We start from the raw sequence: 15,089 nt of genomic DNA on the forward strand, positions 1-15,089 counted from the left end.
ATTTCAGTACAAATAAAATATCACCATAAAGTAATGTAAAAATAATATCAGCAAGGGGGAGATTGTGTGTGGCTCAATGTGAATAAAACACAATGATATATGTTTATGAAAATGTCATAATGAGGTCTGCTTTTTTTGTATGCTGACTAAACATTGGATTGAATAAAGAAGGAAAAATGTATCTGTAAATACAAAAGAATCAGAGATCTCAGTCTTACCTTTCTGCATTCCTTATAACGTCCATAATGAGACTGTGTTCATGCATGTGCCATGTGTAGCATATGCCATGGCATATGCTACATCTCATGCTGTGGGCTCCAGACAGCACCCAGCACATGCTGATAACTTAGCAAATTTATCAAGCAACAAAGAACTCTATTTCTCTCTTTCAGATGACAGGCCTGACTGAGCCTTCCAACCTGGACATGGCTCCCAATGCATTTGATGATCAGTATGAGGGCTGTGTTGAAGATATGGAGAGAAAAGCACTCCAGTTGTTACAAGAAGACTTCAACACAATAGGCAATTAAAACTTGAGTAGGTAAAGGCAGAGAAAAAATTGAAGGGGATTAAAAAAAGACAATGAGCAATCCCAAAGGTTTTCAAGATGTCATTGGAATGGCTTTAGTGGCCTACAGTGGGACAATACATGAAGATTTTAACAAAGCAGTTAGAGAATTAAAAAAAAATCCTGGTAACTTCCATTACAAGGCCTTCCATCACTGCTTAACAAGAGCTCTTCAGCTTCTGTGTAGTGATAATTGTTACAATGTTTACCGAGGCATCAAGAACAAGTTAAGTTACACTGTGGAGGTTTCTTTATGATTTGGGCAGTTCGCTTATTCATCTTTGGAAGAGATGGTAGCTCTTTATGGTTTTGGTCATGTTCATGGGACACTGTTTATCATCAAAACCTGCTTGGGTGTTCATATAAAATCATTTTTTTTCACAAACCTGAACAAGAGGAGATGTAAATTTTAGGCTATGAAGTATATCACAATGTCACTGTAACATCAAGTGGAAAGAGGAATGACAAAATTTTTCTGCACTCCCCCCAAAGAGAGAAGAGCAACTTCAATTGCTTCTATTGCGGTTCTACCAACAACAGTCATTTCAGCAGCTCAGGTGAGTCTGGGTCTGTGTTAGAGGTGGAGCTGGTGGGGACATCATGAAATGGAAGAGGGGTGCTCCCTACCAGAAGACACCTGGTAGACCATGCAAATGGCACAGATGCCTAGAATGATGAAGGGTAGCATTGGTAAAGCCAAGGAGCACACACCTCAGTGAAGGTGTTTCAGAAATGGTTGAACACAGTGAGCGACTTCAGGAAAATGCTACTAACAGGTTTAGGCTTATAAGGAGTGAAAAGTGCCATCAGCGGATATTTATCCTTTCAAACTAAAACTTCCCTGTGTTTGGGATCTCTATGGCTGTATACCCATTATTCCTTGTGGCTTGGGATCTCTCTTCATCCCTTGACCACATGTCTCAATCTATGAAAGCAAAGACACCATCAATTTTAGTTTGGTAATTACTTTTCAAGGCATAGTTCAAATATCATTTATCATAGCAGTCCTTCCTTCATACTTTCAGAGAAAAATTACTGTGTCATGCTCTCTGTCATAGGTTTGGGGCCAGACTCCATGGTAATCTGGTTCAAACATCTAACTTTGTGACTCTTGGCAAGTTACCAGATATCTGTGCCTCAGTTTCCCTATTTGAATCACATAGACCCAAATGACAAATATTCTTGTAATATTGTTTTGAGAATTAAAAGAGAGGAATTCAAGATGTATTACTTGGCATGTAGATATCAATCGACAAACACCTTTTGTTTTTAAAGATGAAGACCCATGTGCACATGTCAGACATCTGATCCAAACTCATAATGGAGTAGATCTTGACATTCACAGGAAAATCAATTGCTTACAGTCTAGAGACCTTGTCTCCTACTGCCCACTACTCAGGATCTGCACAGTGTCTGGATTACTTACTTACATTCAGGCCTCACTAAATGCTGTCCTAGGAAGTTAAGTTTGAGTGAGAGGCCAAGGAGAACCTGAAATGAGGTACGGTTAGACTACTAAGTACAGAATGATCTTAGATCTAATTAGCTCTGACACTCTAGGGTGTCTGGAAACATGGGAAGTCTTTGGGGGCAGGAAGTGGATCTACAGAAGCAATCACAGAGGCTTTATGCATCTATATAGAGAAAATTTGAATTTATATCAAGCCCAAGGAAACCATGACCACTCTAATCAGGTCCACAGTACAACAAGACAGCTATTTGGCACCCAAATGTCCAACACCCACATCCACAAAAGACCTGAGAATGCTTTAAAAAAGATTTCAAGCACACAAAAACAGAGATGAGCATGGACCTAGTTTCACATTCTCATGCCAGCTGCAGTGCAGAGATGTGTCTCCTGGCAGCTGTCTGCAGGATGGAGCCATCTGCTAGCTACCATGCTTTACTGCCATACACTAAGCTGAGAAGTGCCAGTAACTAACATAGCAGCTTAAGGTTTGTCTTAAGCGATCAAATAAAAAAAAAAATAGATGCTCCGCAAAGACAGATCCAGACCAAAATAAAAAAATCCCTCCAAATGAGTTACAGTGTGTTAAAAAATACACATAGGCTTGGCTGAGAGGAAAAAGGGGTATATACAGTCATTGATTAAAAAATAGTTTAAAAATAATATAGCCCTTTAAAAAGGAGTAAAGTAAACAATAATAAAAGTATCATAAGTCAGGTAAAGATGAAAAATACACAGAGAGTCTGGATGCTGTATGTTATTGTGTTGTGTTTGAATTTTTTTTGACTGCTGAAGAAGGAGTGTTAGTTGATCATAGACATTGTATTATGAAAGCTGCTAGATTAAGCCAACCTACATATTTTAAAAGTATCTTGACTTCAAAATGGAAGTCAGAAGATGTGTTGCTTTGGGAGAGAGGTGATGCTTTTATTTTACAGGAAATGAGAGGCTGTGGACTCATACCAGGTTAAAGATGATCAGGTTTGATTAAGGAAGACACCCCCTGAAAGCCTGGCCACAGACATAAAGAAATAAGTGTAAAAAAAACTACAAAGCATGTAATGTATATTTTACCTGCTCAAATTTAGTTTGAAGTCTATTTTATTAGACATTAGGACAGCTACACCAGCTTGCTTCTTAGGTCTATTTGCTTGGAAAGCCTTTTCCCAGCCCTTTACTCTGAGGTAGTGTCTGTCTTTGAAGTTAAGGTGTGTTTCTTGTATGTAGCAGAAGGATGGATCCTGTTTTCTTATCCACTCTGTTAGTCTGTATCTTTTTATAGGTGAATTAAGACCATTGATATTGATGGATATTAATGACCAGTGATTGTTAATTCCTGTTTATTTTTTGTGGTCATGTTGCGTTTTCCTTGTTTGGTGTTTGTTGGTGTGGGATTATCTATTGCCTGAGTCTTCATGGGTGTGTTTAACTTCTTTAGATTGGATTTTTCCTTCTAGTGCTTTCTGTAGGGCTGGATTTGTGGATAGTATTGTTTAAATCTGGTTTTATCATGGAATATTTTGTTTACTTTGTCTATGGTGATTGATAGTTTTGCTGGGTATAATAGTCTGGGTTGGCATCTGTAGTCTCTTAGTGTCTGCATAACATTTGTCCAGGACCTTCTAGTTTTCATAGTCTCTATTGAAGTCTGGTGTTATTCTGATGGGTCTGTCTTTATATGTTACTTGGTATATATATTTCCTTTGTGGCTCTTAATATTTTTCTTTGTTCTGCATGTTTTGTGTTTTGATTATTACTATGGCGAGGGGACTTTTTTTTGGATCCAGCCTATTTGCTGTTCTGTAAGCTTCTTGTATCTTCATAGGTATTTTTTTTTCTTTAGGTTAGGAAAGTTTTCTTCTATGATTGTGTTGAGTATATTTTCTGTGCCTTTGAGTTGGTATTCTTCTCCTTCTTCTATCCCTAATATTCTTTTTTCCCTTTTATTTTATTTTACAATACCATTCAGTTCTACATATCAGCCATGGATTCCCTTGTTCTCCCCCTCCTGCCCCCCTCCCTTACCCCCCGCGCCCCCCCCGTTCCCACCTCCTCCAGGGCAAAGCCTCCCCTGAGGACTGAGATCAACCTAGTAGACTCAGTCCAGGCAGGTCCAGTCCCCTCCTCCCAGACTGAGCCAAGCGTTCCTGCATAAGCCCCAGGTTTCAAACAGCCAACTCATGCAATGAGCACAGGACCCGGTACCACTGCCTTGATGCCAAGTGGAGCTTCTCCCGCCCCCTTTTCTGTTCTCATTGAGAGTGCCAAGCTCCTTCAGCCTTCTGCCTTGTGTCATAAGTGAAGAATTTGTGAACAGTCCACACAACATGTTGGGGCACACGAATTAGAGCAGCCAACCTGCACTGGCATTTATGATGCTGTGCATTGAGCAGCTTTGGAGGTGGGCAGCCATCCCAGCTCCTAGAGGTTCATAAGGGAAGTTCTTGCCCAGGATCCTTGACTGGTATCCCTATTATTCTTAGATTTGGTCTTTTCATGGTGTCCCAAATTTCTTGGATGTTTTGTATTATGACTTTTTTGTCTTTAGTGTTTTCTTTAACTGACGAATCTATTTTCTCTATTGTGTCTTCAGTGTCAGAGATTCTCTGTTCCATCTTTTGCATTCGGTTGGTTATGCTTGCTTCTGTAGTTCCTGTTCATTTAGTCAGAATTTCTATTTCCAGCATTCCCTCAGTTTGTGTTTTCTTTATTGTCTCAATTGCATTTTTCAAATCTTGAATTGTTTCCTTCATCTGTTTAATTACTTTTTCTTGGCTTTCTTTGATTTCTTCCATTTTTTTTTGTCTTTTCTTGCATTTCTTTAAAGGAATTTTTTATTTCCTCTTTAAGGGAGTTTTTTAATTTCCTCTTTAAGGGCCTCTATCATTCTCTTAAAGTCATTTTTAGGATTCATTTCTTCTGTTTCTTCTGTCTTGGTGTGTTCAAGTCTTGCAGGTGTAGAATTGCTAGGTTCTGATGTCATATAGGTCTTTATGTTGTTACCTGTATTTTTGCACTGGTGTCTACTCATCTCTTCCTCTGCTCGGTGCAGGCGGTGTCTGTGACTGAAGGTGCCTTTCTTGTTCTAATTGTTAGTCTTGGTCCACTAGGAGGTCTTGGTTAAATCGGTGCTGTTGGGCTCTATTTCTCTGGGAGCAGCTTAGTCCAATCTTTATTACAACCTCCTCTCTGCCACCACTCTGCCTGCCTCTGCCACTGCTCTCACCTCCTCAAATATAAAACAAAAAATCATCTTTAACTGACCTGTGCGCACCACATATTCCATGCTTGTAATGTATGTTACCTTTGGGAGTTTATGTGTTTTCAGAAAAAGGGGACCAAACACCAATAAAAACACGAGGCCCAGGTACTCCAACATCTCAGAGTGCCTCTGTTGCAGTTGTGAGTTCTGCATCCACAACAGCTTCAAGGCTGCTAGCTGAGATGATCCAGCCTCACAAACTATTACAGCCAAGACCTAGCAATTATCCTGATTTTCTCAAGGTTTCCCCAAATGTATTAACACCCTCAGACAAGAGGAAGCAGTCTAGAGAATACACCATCCACATTCCTAATAGGTGGGATGGATGGTTTTTTGGTTATTCAATGGTTTATGGATGTTTGTCATCATTTGGGGAAGGGTGGTTGCAAATTATTATTGGTCATGACAAGGAAAAAACTAAGCAAGGGAGGATAGAATTAGGGATTTTTTTTTAAAAGGGAGGGGATAGTATAGAAAAGGGTAGATTATTGAATCTACTTTTAAACTAAAAATAAAACCACTCGTCTTATTTCACATTGGTATGAATTTTTGTATATTGATACAAATTTAGGTTATTTTTTCTTATACTGTATATATGTTATTGCTATTATTAAAGATATTGTACTTACATAGCCCATTTTAAAATATAATGTGCAAGTAAGAAATACATATTAATAGCTAGTCATCTATAATAGTCAAACATATAGTCATGTTAGGTATTTTTTCAAGGTCATAAATAAATATATTTAGATAGATAGATGGTCTTCAAACACTTCAAAGACCTACAGAATATGACATTCAATATATTTAATAACCTAACACTTCTCTTGACAGTGAGACCTGTCTGCTCCTGGCAGCACCAATTTACTTCAAAGAAGACGCTGGTCATTGAAGAAACTCCATACAGAATTTACATTCTTTATTGCAAAAGCTAGCCATTTGAGAAAAGAAACTGCCCTTGCCTCAATTGCGGACAGTATACTGTCCAGACTGAATCAGGAACAAGCTAAAGAAAGTTACTCCCAAACTTTGCCAAGACAAGGTGGGACAGTCCTTCAAAGTTTCCTGCTTCAGAAAATATCTGTCAGATATTCTATGCCTCTAGGCCAAAGATAGATGCTCCAATGTTATAGAAGAATTTTGGGTGACTGTCTAGGTATCCTGATGTTCCTGTCACTACATAACATTTCACCCTTCTGAGGTCATTGATGGAGTTAAAGACTAAATAATTAGACTTAAAGTTTTCCTTAGTTATAGCAAAAATGTAAATTAGATATAAAACTTTAAACAGACAAAGATAAGATAAATAGTATTTTCTCTAAATTTGCCAAATACAAATAGACTGGATGCTGTAAGTGTAATTCTTACTTAATAACTGTTTTTGTTGTATATTCTTTTACTTTGTTAAATTTAAATCTTCCTTTTTACTTAGACAAAAGGGAGAAAGTGAAATATTCCATCACATTGTGTGAATATATGTCATTGTGATTGGTTTAATTAAGGAGTTGATTGTCCAATAGCTGGGCAGGATAAGGTTAGTTGAGAGAACCAGACTAAGGACACTGGGAAGAAGAAGGGTGAAATCTGAGGAGTCTAGATCCAGGTGCAGAAGAAGCAACATGGGAAGTTCACAGATGAGGTCAATGAGCCTCAGAGAGGACATAGATGAATGAAAATGGGTTATTTAAGCCTAAGCTACCGGCCAAGCATTTATAATTTATATAAGTCTCTGAGTGGTTATTAGGGAGTAGATGTCCAGACAGGAAAACTCTGCCTACAGATGCTGCCCATCAGGGCCAAATGGTTGATGTCCAGTCCAGGCAGGCTGAGAGCCACAGTTAGGTTCTAGTTCACAAAAGTTTGCACACAAAGAATACAAACTGCTGCAACAGTGGACTTTCAGAAGGTTCAGACCCAGAAAACTCTTCTTGGGTGAAGAAGGAGAAGCCTGTCAGACTCCCTAGAAGACCAGGAAGACTCCGGATAGGAAAGTCTTTTATCCCCAGTCAGTGTCTTAGAGCACAGGACCCTGGAAGTGGTGGGGATCCATCAGTTTGCTCACCTCCTGCTACTTGAGTACTTTAGAGATATTGAGGAAGCTAGAAGAGTCTCGCCAGGCATGCTGGCCCCCTAGAGCCTACTCTCTTGGGATTTGAGCTAGATGTAAAGTTCTGAATGTTTAGGGGAGCTATCCCTGTCTTGAGATTTCCCACATGAAACCTTCCTTTCTCCTCCCATCTACAGCAACCCTGCTGCTTGTGGTGCTACCTGGTCTCCTGGTCCAGCTGCTGCCTCTTGCTGAGCTGTAGCCCTCTCCTGCCTGCAGTTCATGGGTCTGAGTGTTGAAGGGAGGCCCAGGGGCAAGAACTTGGTGGTTTTCTAAGGTCTGTGATAGAATGAAGTGTGGGATCATTTTGGGGGTAGATCTACTATAGCATTCACGACTTCCATAGACACCCAAAAGCAATCTACTGGGTATGTGGATGAAATGTTATGCTCTGACTTCAAATTCACTACCCTCTGACACTTTGCTATGATCAAAAAGCAGTGTTTGTCTTCATGGTCAGCTGTAACAGTTTTTAAGTATGCAATATGTGATTAATGTTACAATCTAGAGAAATAAACTGTTTATAACCACACCTTGATTTCTGTGACTAGGTGTTTCTATAGGGTGTATTATTTGTTTGAGAAACCCTCCTAAGGTGTGAGGTCTGATGTTCACACACCCACATCTGAGAAAGTTCATGTTGTACATTTCTCACAGATGCTCCTGCAGGACAAATTGAATGGGTCAAAAATGTAAGGAGTGACTTGGATAAAGTCCACTCCCTACTGTACTTATCAGAAATACAGCCAACTATTTGAGCCCTGTCAAGTAACTTTAATAGCTCTGGTTATCTTAAGGACATGGATAAGCCCTTTAATTTTTAATTTTTTTTTATCACTGTATTGCCTGGTGTGTGTGTGTGTGTGTGTGTGTTCATGACTTGAAATGTGTTTAGGGGTCAGAGGGCAACTCTGTGTCATCAGTTCTCACCTTCCACCTTTATTCAGGTTCCAGGGATCAAACTCAGGTTGTCAGTTTTGCTCATCAAGCATTTTAACTGCTAAGTCATCTCAGCAACCCAGACAGGCCCATTTTGAGCCATATATGGATCAGGAAGTCTGTGTCCTGCACTCAACCTGAGTGGGTTTAGCCCAAGTGTATAAAGCTTCCCTTAATCCCCACATTATGGAGTAAGAGACCCCTGGGAAAAGACCATAGACTCAATTCATATTAAAATTATAATCAGCTAAATGTATTGTAGCTGCTAGCAGGACAACTGTCTCAGAGCAAAACCAGAAAATATTGAGCCAAGAGGGCTGGAGATGAGGGAAGGATTTTTAAATGTGAAAACCACAAGAAGGCCTTGAGTATCTGGACAAGTAACCAAGAGCTGTTTTGCTCTATCAAGATTAGGTTGTCAAGGCGACCTAAGAATAGTCCTTGATTGTCTGCATAAGCCAGTTATAAAAGCCATAAATGCAGGTAGTCATATCATATTGAAGGAGATGGTCATAGCTGTACATTCAGGGTTGGAGGGATGCTTAGTGAGTTGAGGTTACTGGGGTGTTGTCTTCCAGGTCCTGGAGTCAGAGTTAAATTATTATTAGGTATCATGAGGAATGCCTAACATAAAATGGAGGTTCTTTAGCCATTACACCATTCCCCACTGGCTGTAGACCATATGAATCAAATCATTGATAATTTTATTAACAATTTTAGAGTTAGTTTGGAATCTCCATTGTACATAGAGACCTCAGAGTTTTGGGCAGGTAAATAGAATACATGGCTCCTGATACCACTGAAGGCCATGCAGATGCTCGAGGTCTGTGCCCCCACCTGGGGCCATGTTGTTTTCCAAGGGCCACCTTGCAGCTGGTGCGAGCCAATCTGACAGGCCTATACAGTCACCCAGGGTCATGGTGACATCTGGGTATAAGAGGCTGCTAGGGACCATGTCTTAGTTCGTGGTCCTACTACAACCAGGGTCTATGTTGATGTCCTTGGATCCCATTTCCACTAAGGGCTACAAGAATGCCTGGCTTCTCATTTTCTTTGACTGTGCTAGGGTCTAAGGACATGCAGCTGCCAGGGCCATGCCCAGCTGAGTGGTCTGAGCTGACACTCATGGCCTTGGAGAAATCTGAGCCAAGGCTGCTGCTGAGGGCCATGTGTGGTTGCATGGCCCACTGGAGCCAGGGTCACTGTCAGTGTCCATGGCTCAGGTTACTACCGAAGGCAGTGCAGATGCCTGGGATCTGGGCAGACACGTGAGACCTAGATTTGCCATGGGGACCACGAAGATGGAGGGGTGAGGGTGTTTCTGCAATGCCATCTAGGGCCATGATGACACCCTGCATGAGCTGTGGCCAGGGGCCATGTCTGGGTCCATGGCCCTACTTCAGCTAGGATCTGTGTTGATTTCTGTGGTTCCTATTGTCATAGAGACTGCGAGACTGCTCGGAGTCTCCACCACCACCTGGGATCATGTTGGTGTCTGGCAACTCTGATGCTGCTGGGCCCATGTCAATCTGAGAGACCTATGCTGCCACTTGGAGCCATGGGGACATCCAAGCTTAAGGTACTACTGATGGCCTGGGTCCATGGTCCTGCCACAGATGGGGTCTGTGCTGATGTCTGTCACTCGTGTTACTGTAGGAGCCCAAGTGAACGATGTGTTGAACCATGAGTTTAACAAAAGTATCTTGTTGTGCTGGCTCCTCTCCTCACTGGCCAGGGGAGGGCTGACTCCATCCTTATCTGGTCTTTGGATAACAGACCTCGATGACCCTGGCATAGGAAAGTTGGCCCCATCCCTATCAGGAGAGCAGGCTCTCCATACTTTGGAAGATGGCCCTACCCCTCTACAAGCATGTAGAAGAGCTGGTCGCACTCCTCACTGGAGGGGAGAGGTCCCAGCAGCCTGGACTGGCCAGTCTGCAGCCAACCAGATACACATGCAGGGCTTTGAGCTCCCACATTCCAACATTGACCCCATCTATGACCTGCTGGAGTGTGGAAATGGACTGGGACTGCAGAGCCATGACCACATTGTCTACATGACTCGGGGCAACAGTGTGTGGGCAGTTTGTGTGGAGATCCAGTGTTGGTGTGCTGGAGACCAAGGGAAAGTTGTTGGGTCAAAAGAGTATATTGCATGACAATCAGCAGCTCCCAAAGCCAGTGAGATGAATGAAGAGGCCATGGAGAGGCAAAGACAGAGGGCAGTGTTTAGTTTTGGTTTTGTATGTTTGTTTGTTTTTTGTTTTTGTTTTGCTTTCTCTTGGGAAGAGTGTTCATGGTTCTGAGAGACAGATATTTATCAGACTGTGATTAATCCAAACCACAGAGGAGGTACACACACACACACACACACACACACACACACACAAATCTGCAGAGACCTGTGACCACGCCTAACAGTGACTTTACAAAGATGATTCCACATGGACTATGGTAAAGCCATTAGGCTGATTAACACCACGGAAAGATCGACTTTGGACTACAAACTGGTCAGGACAATTTAGAGATGGCTAGCTGAGATGATCCAGCCTGACAGACTACTGGAGCAAGGACTCGTGACAACCCCTGAACTTTCCTATTATGCAGAGACTGGACAAATGATACAGGACTTGACAATTAACCCAAAAAATTTCTTTTCAAGATTCCTTAAAGATATCTTCACCCCTAGAAAGCAAAAAGAAAAAGAGAATAAGATATGAGATAGATCATTGAATCTACTCTGAGAAAAAAGATAAAGAAATAATAGGATAAATAGGTAGATCACTGAATCTACACTGAAGAAAAAGGGGAAGATATAAAAATGACAAAAGGTAGACTACTGAATGTATTATGAAAAGAAAAAAAAGAGAATATGGATATGATAAGGTAAAAAGTGAGATTATGGAATCTACTTTTAAAAAGGAACTACTTGTTTTAAATAAGATAAGTAATGAAATTTTTTTGGTCTGAGTTTATCAGATGTTACTGGACTGGACATTGTTAATATATATAATGGAGTTTTTAATCTGAATCTGTCAAATGTTAATGGACTAGACATCGTTAATGTAATCTTGACTGTGTATATTGTATATATTTACTGGATATAATTTTTCTTGTATTAGTTATAAGCTTTTAAAAATTTTAGACAAAAAGAGAAGAAATGTGGTATTGTATTCCCCCAAATATTGTGCATGCCAATAAACTTATCTGGGGTCAGAGACAGAGCAGCCACAATATTAAACATAAAGGATAGGCAGTGGTAGCACACGCCTTTAATCTTAGCATTTCAGAGGCAGAAATCCATGTGTTCAAGGATACAGAAAGGCATGGTGACTCATCACGCCTTTAATCCTAGAAAGCAAGCCTTTAATCCCAGGGAGTGGTGGTAGAAAGCAGAAAGGTATATAAGGCATGAGGACCAGAAACTAGAAGCTTTTGACCTGGTTAAGCATTTCTGGCTAAGCTTTCAGGCTTCGAGCAGCAGTTCAGCTGAGAGCCATTGGAATGAGGACTCAGAGGCTTCCAGCCTGAGGAAACAGGACCAGCTGGGGAATTGGCAAGGTGAGATAGCTGTGGCTTGTTCTATCTCTCTGATCTACCAGCATTCACCCCAATAACTGGCCTCAGGTTTGATTTTATTAATAAGACTCTTTAAGATTCCTGCTACATCTTATTTTTATTATTTATTTTTTTATTTTTTATTTTATAATTTAATTTCATTTTACTTATCAGCTACAGATTCCCCTGTTCTCCCCCTCCTGCACTCTCCCCCCCAGCCCACCCCCATTCCCATCTCCTCCAGGGCAAAGACTCCCCTGGGGATTCAATTCAACCTGATAGATTCAGTCCAGGCAGGTCCAGTCCCCTCCTCCCAGGCTGAGCCAAGTGTCCCTGTATATGCCCCAGGTTCCAAACAGCCAGCTCATGCACTAAGGACAGGTCCAGGTCCCACTGCCTGGGTGCTCCCAAACAGTTCAAGCTAATCAACTGTCTCACTTATCCAGAGGGCCTGATCCAGTTGGGGGCTCCTCAGCTATTGGTTCATAGTTCATGTGTTTCCATTAGTTTGGCTATTTTTCCCTGTGCTTTTTCCAGTCTTGGTCTCAACAATTCTCATTCATACAATCTCTCCTCTTTCTCGCCAAATGGACTCCTGGATCTCCACCTGGAGCGTGCAGTGGATCTTTGCATCAGCTTCCCTCAGTCATTGGATGAGATTTATAGCATGACAGTTAGGGTGTTTGGCCATCTTATCACCAGAGTAGGTCAGTTCAGGTTTTCTCTTGACCATTACGAGTAGTCCATTGTGGAGGTATCTTTGTAGATTTCTGGGGACCTCTCTAGCACTTTGCTTCTTCCTGTTCCCATTTGGTCTTCATTTATCATGGTCTCTTATTCCTTGTTCTCCCTCTCTGTTCTTGATCCAGCTGGGATCTCCTGCTCCCTAAGCTCTCTTTCCCTCAAACCTTGCCCTTCATTACTCCCACTCACGTCCAGGTTGTTCATGTAGATCTCATCCATTTCTCTGTCATTGGGAAATCCCTGTCTTTCTTAGAGTCCTGTTTTCTAGGTGGCCTCCCTGGAGTTGTGAGTAGCAGTCTAGTGATCTTTGTTTTACATCTAGTATCTTCCTATGAGTGAATACATACCATGTTTGTCTTTCTGAGTCTGGGTTGCCTCACTCAAGATGATTTTTTCTAGATCCATCTATTTGCCTAAAAACCTCATGATGTCATTGTTTTTCTCTGCTGAGTAGTACTCCATTGTGTATATGTACCACATTTTATTTTATCCATTCTTCAGTTGAAGGGCATCTAGGTTGTTTCCAGGTTCTGGCTATTACAAACAATGTTGATATGAACATAGCTCAGCATGTGCCCTTGTGATATGATTGAGCATTCCTTGGGTATATGCCCAAGAGTGGTATAGCTGGGTCTTGGGGGAGATTGATTCCCAATTTTCTAAGAAAGCACCATATTGATTTCCAAAGTGACTGTACAAGCTTGCATTCCAACTAGCAGTGGAGGAGAGTTCTCCTTGTTCCACATCCTCTCCAGCATAAGCTGTCTTCAGTGTTTTTGATCTTACCATTCTGACAGGTGTAAGGTGGTATCTCAGAGTCATTTTGATTTGCATTTCCCTGATGATTAGGGATGTTGAGCAATTCCTTAAATGTCTTTCAGCCATTTGACCTCCTCTGTTGAGAATTCTCTGTTTAGTTCTATAGCCCATTTCTTAATTGGAGTATTGGGCATTTTGATGTCTAATTTCTTGAGTTCTTTATATATTCTGGATATCAGCCCTCTGTCAGATGTGGGGTTGGTGAAGACCTTTTCCCATTCTGTAGGCTGTTGCTTTGTCTTATTGACCATGTTCATTGCTCTACAAAAGCTTCTCAGTTTCAAGAGGTCCCATTGATTGATTGTTTGTCTCAGTGTCTGTGCTACTGGTGTTATATTTAGGAAGTGATCTCCTATGCCAATGTGTTCAAGACTACTTCCTACTTTCTCTTCTATCAGGTTCAGAGTAACTGGATTTATATTGAGGTCTTTGATCCACTTGGACTTAAGTTTTGTGCATAGTGACAGATATGGATCTATTTGCAGCCTTCTACATGTTGACATCCAGTTATGCCAGCACCATTTGCTGAAGATACTTTCTTTTTTCCATGGTACAGTTTTGGCTTCTTTGTCAAAAATTATATGTTCATAGGTGTGCGGATTAATATCAGGGTCTTCAATTCGATTTCATTGGTCCACACATCGGTTTTTATGCCAGTACCAAGGTGTTTTTATTACTGTAGCTCTATAGTAGAGCTTGAGGTCAGGGGTCATGGTGCCTCCAGAGGTTGTTTTATTGTACAGGATTCTTTTGGCTATCCTGGGTTTTTTGTTTTTCCATATGAAGTTGAGTATTATTTTTTTCAGGTCTGTGAAGAATTGTGTTGGTATTTTGATGGGGATTGCATTGAACCTGTAGATTGCTTTTGGTAAGATTGCCATTTTTACTATGTTAATCCTGCCTATCCATGAGCATGGGAGATGTTTCCATTTTCTGACATCTTCAATTTCTTTTTTCAGGGACTTAAAGTTCTTGTCATATAGGTCCTTCACTTACTTAGTTAGAGTTACCCCCAAGGTTTTTTTATATCATTTGTGGCTATTGTAAAGGGTGATGTATCTCTGATTTCCTTCTCAGCCTGCTTGTCAATTGTATATAGGAGGGCTACTGGGTTTGTTTTTTTTTTTTTTTTTTTGAGTTGATCTTGTATCCTGCTATGTTGCTGAAGGTGTTTATAAGCTGTATCAGTTCCTTGGTTGAATTTTTGTGGTCACTCATGTATACTATCATGTCATCTGCAAATATGGAAAGCTTGACTTCTTCCTTTCTAATTTGTATCCCCTTAATCTCCTTATGTTGTCTTATTGCTCTGTCTAGAACTTCAAGTACTATATTGAATAAGTATGGGGAGAGCGAACAGCCTTGCCTTGTTCCTGATTTTAGTGGAATTGCTTTGAGTTTCTCTCCATTTAATTTGATGTGGCTGTTGGCTTGCTGTAAATTGCCTTTATTATGTTTAGGTATGTTCCCTGTATTCCTGATCGCTCCAAGACCTTTATCATGAAGCAGTGTTGGATTTTCTCAAATGCCTTTTCTGTATCTAGTGAGATGATTATGTGGGTTTTTTCTTTGAGTTTGTTTATATGGTGTATTACATTGATGGACTTTTGTATGTTGAACCACC

General features: G+C 40.8%; 1 pseudogene; it reads left to right on the forward strand.

Moving 5' to 3' along the window:
- The first annotated feature begins 392 nt into the window (after positions 1 to 392).
- Positions 393 to 7,703, forward strand: LOC114698647 (annotated as a pseudogene).
- The last annotated feature ends 7,386 nt before the right edge of the window (positions 7,704 to 15,089 follow it).

The sequence above is a fragment of the Peromyscus leucopus genome, chromosome 1 (assembly GCF_004664715.2).
Source record: "Peromyscus leucopus breed LL Stock chromosome 1, UCI_PerLeu_2.1, whole genome shotgun sequence".
NCBI classification, from domain to species: domain Eukaryota; kingdom Metazoa; phylum Chordata; class Mammalia; order Rodentia; family Cricetidae; genus Peromyscus; species Peromyscus leucopus.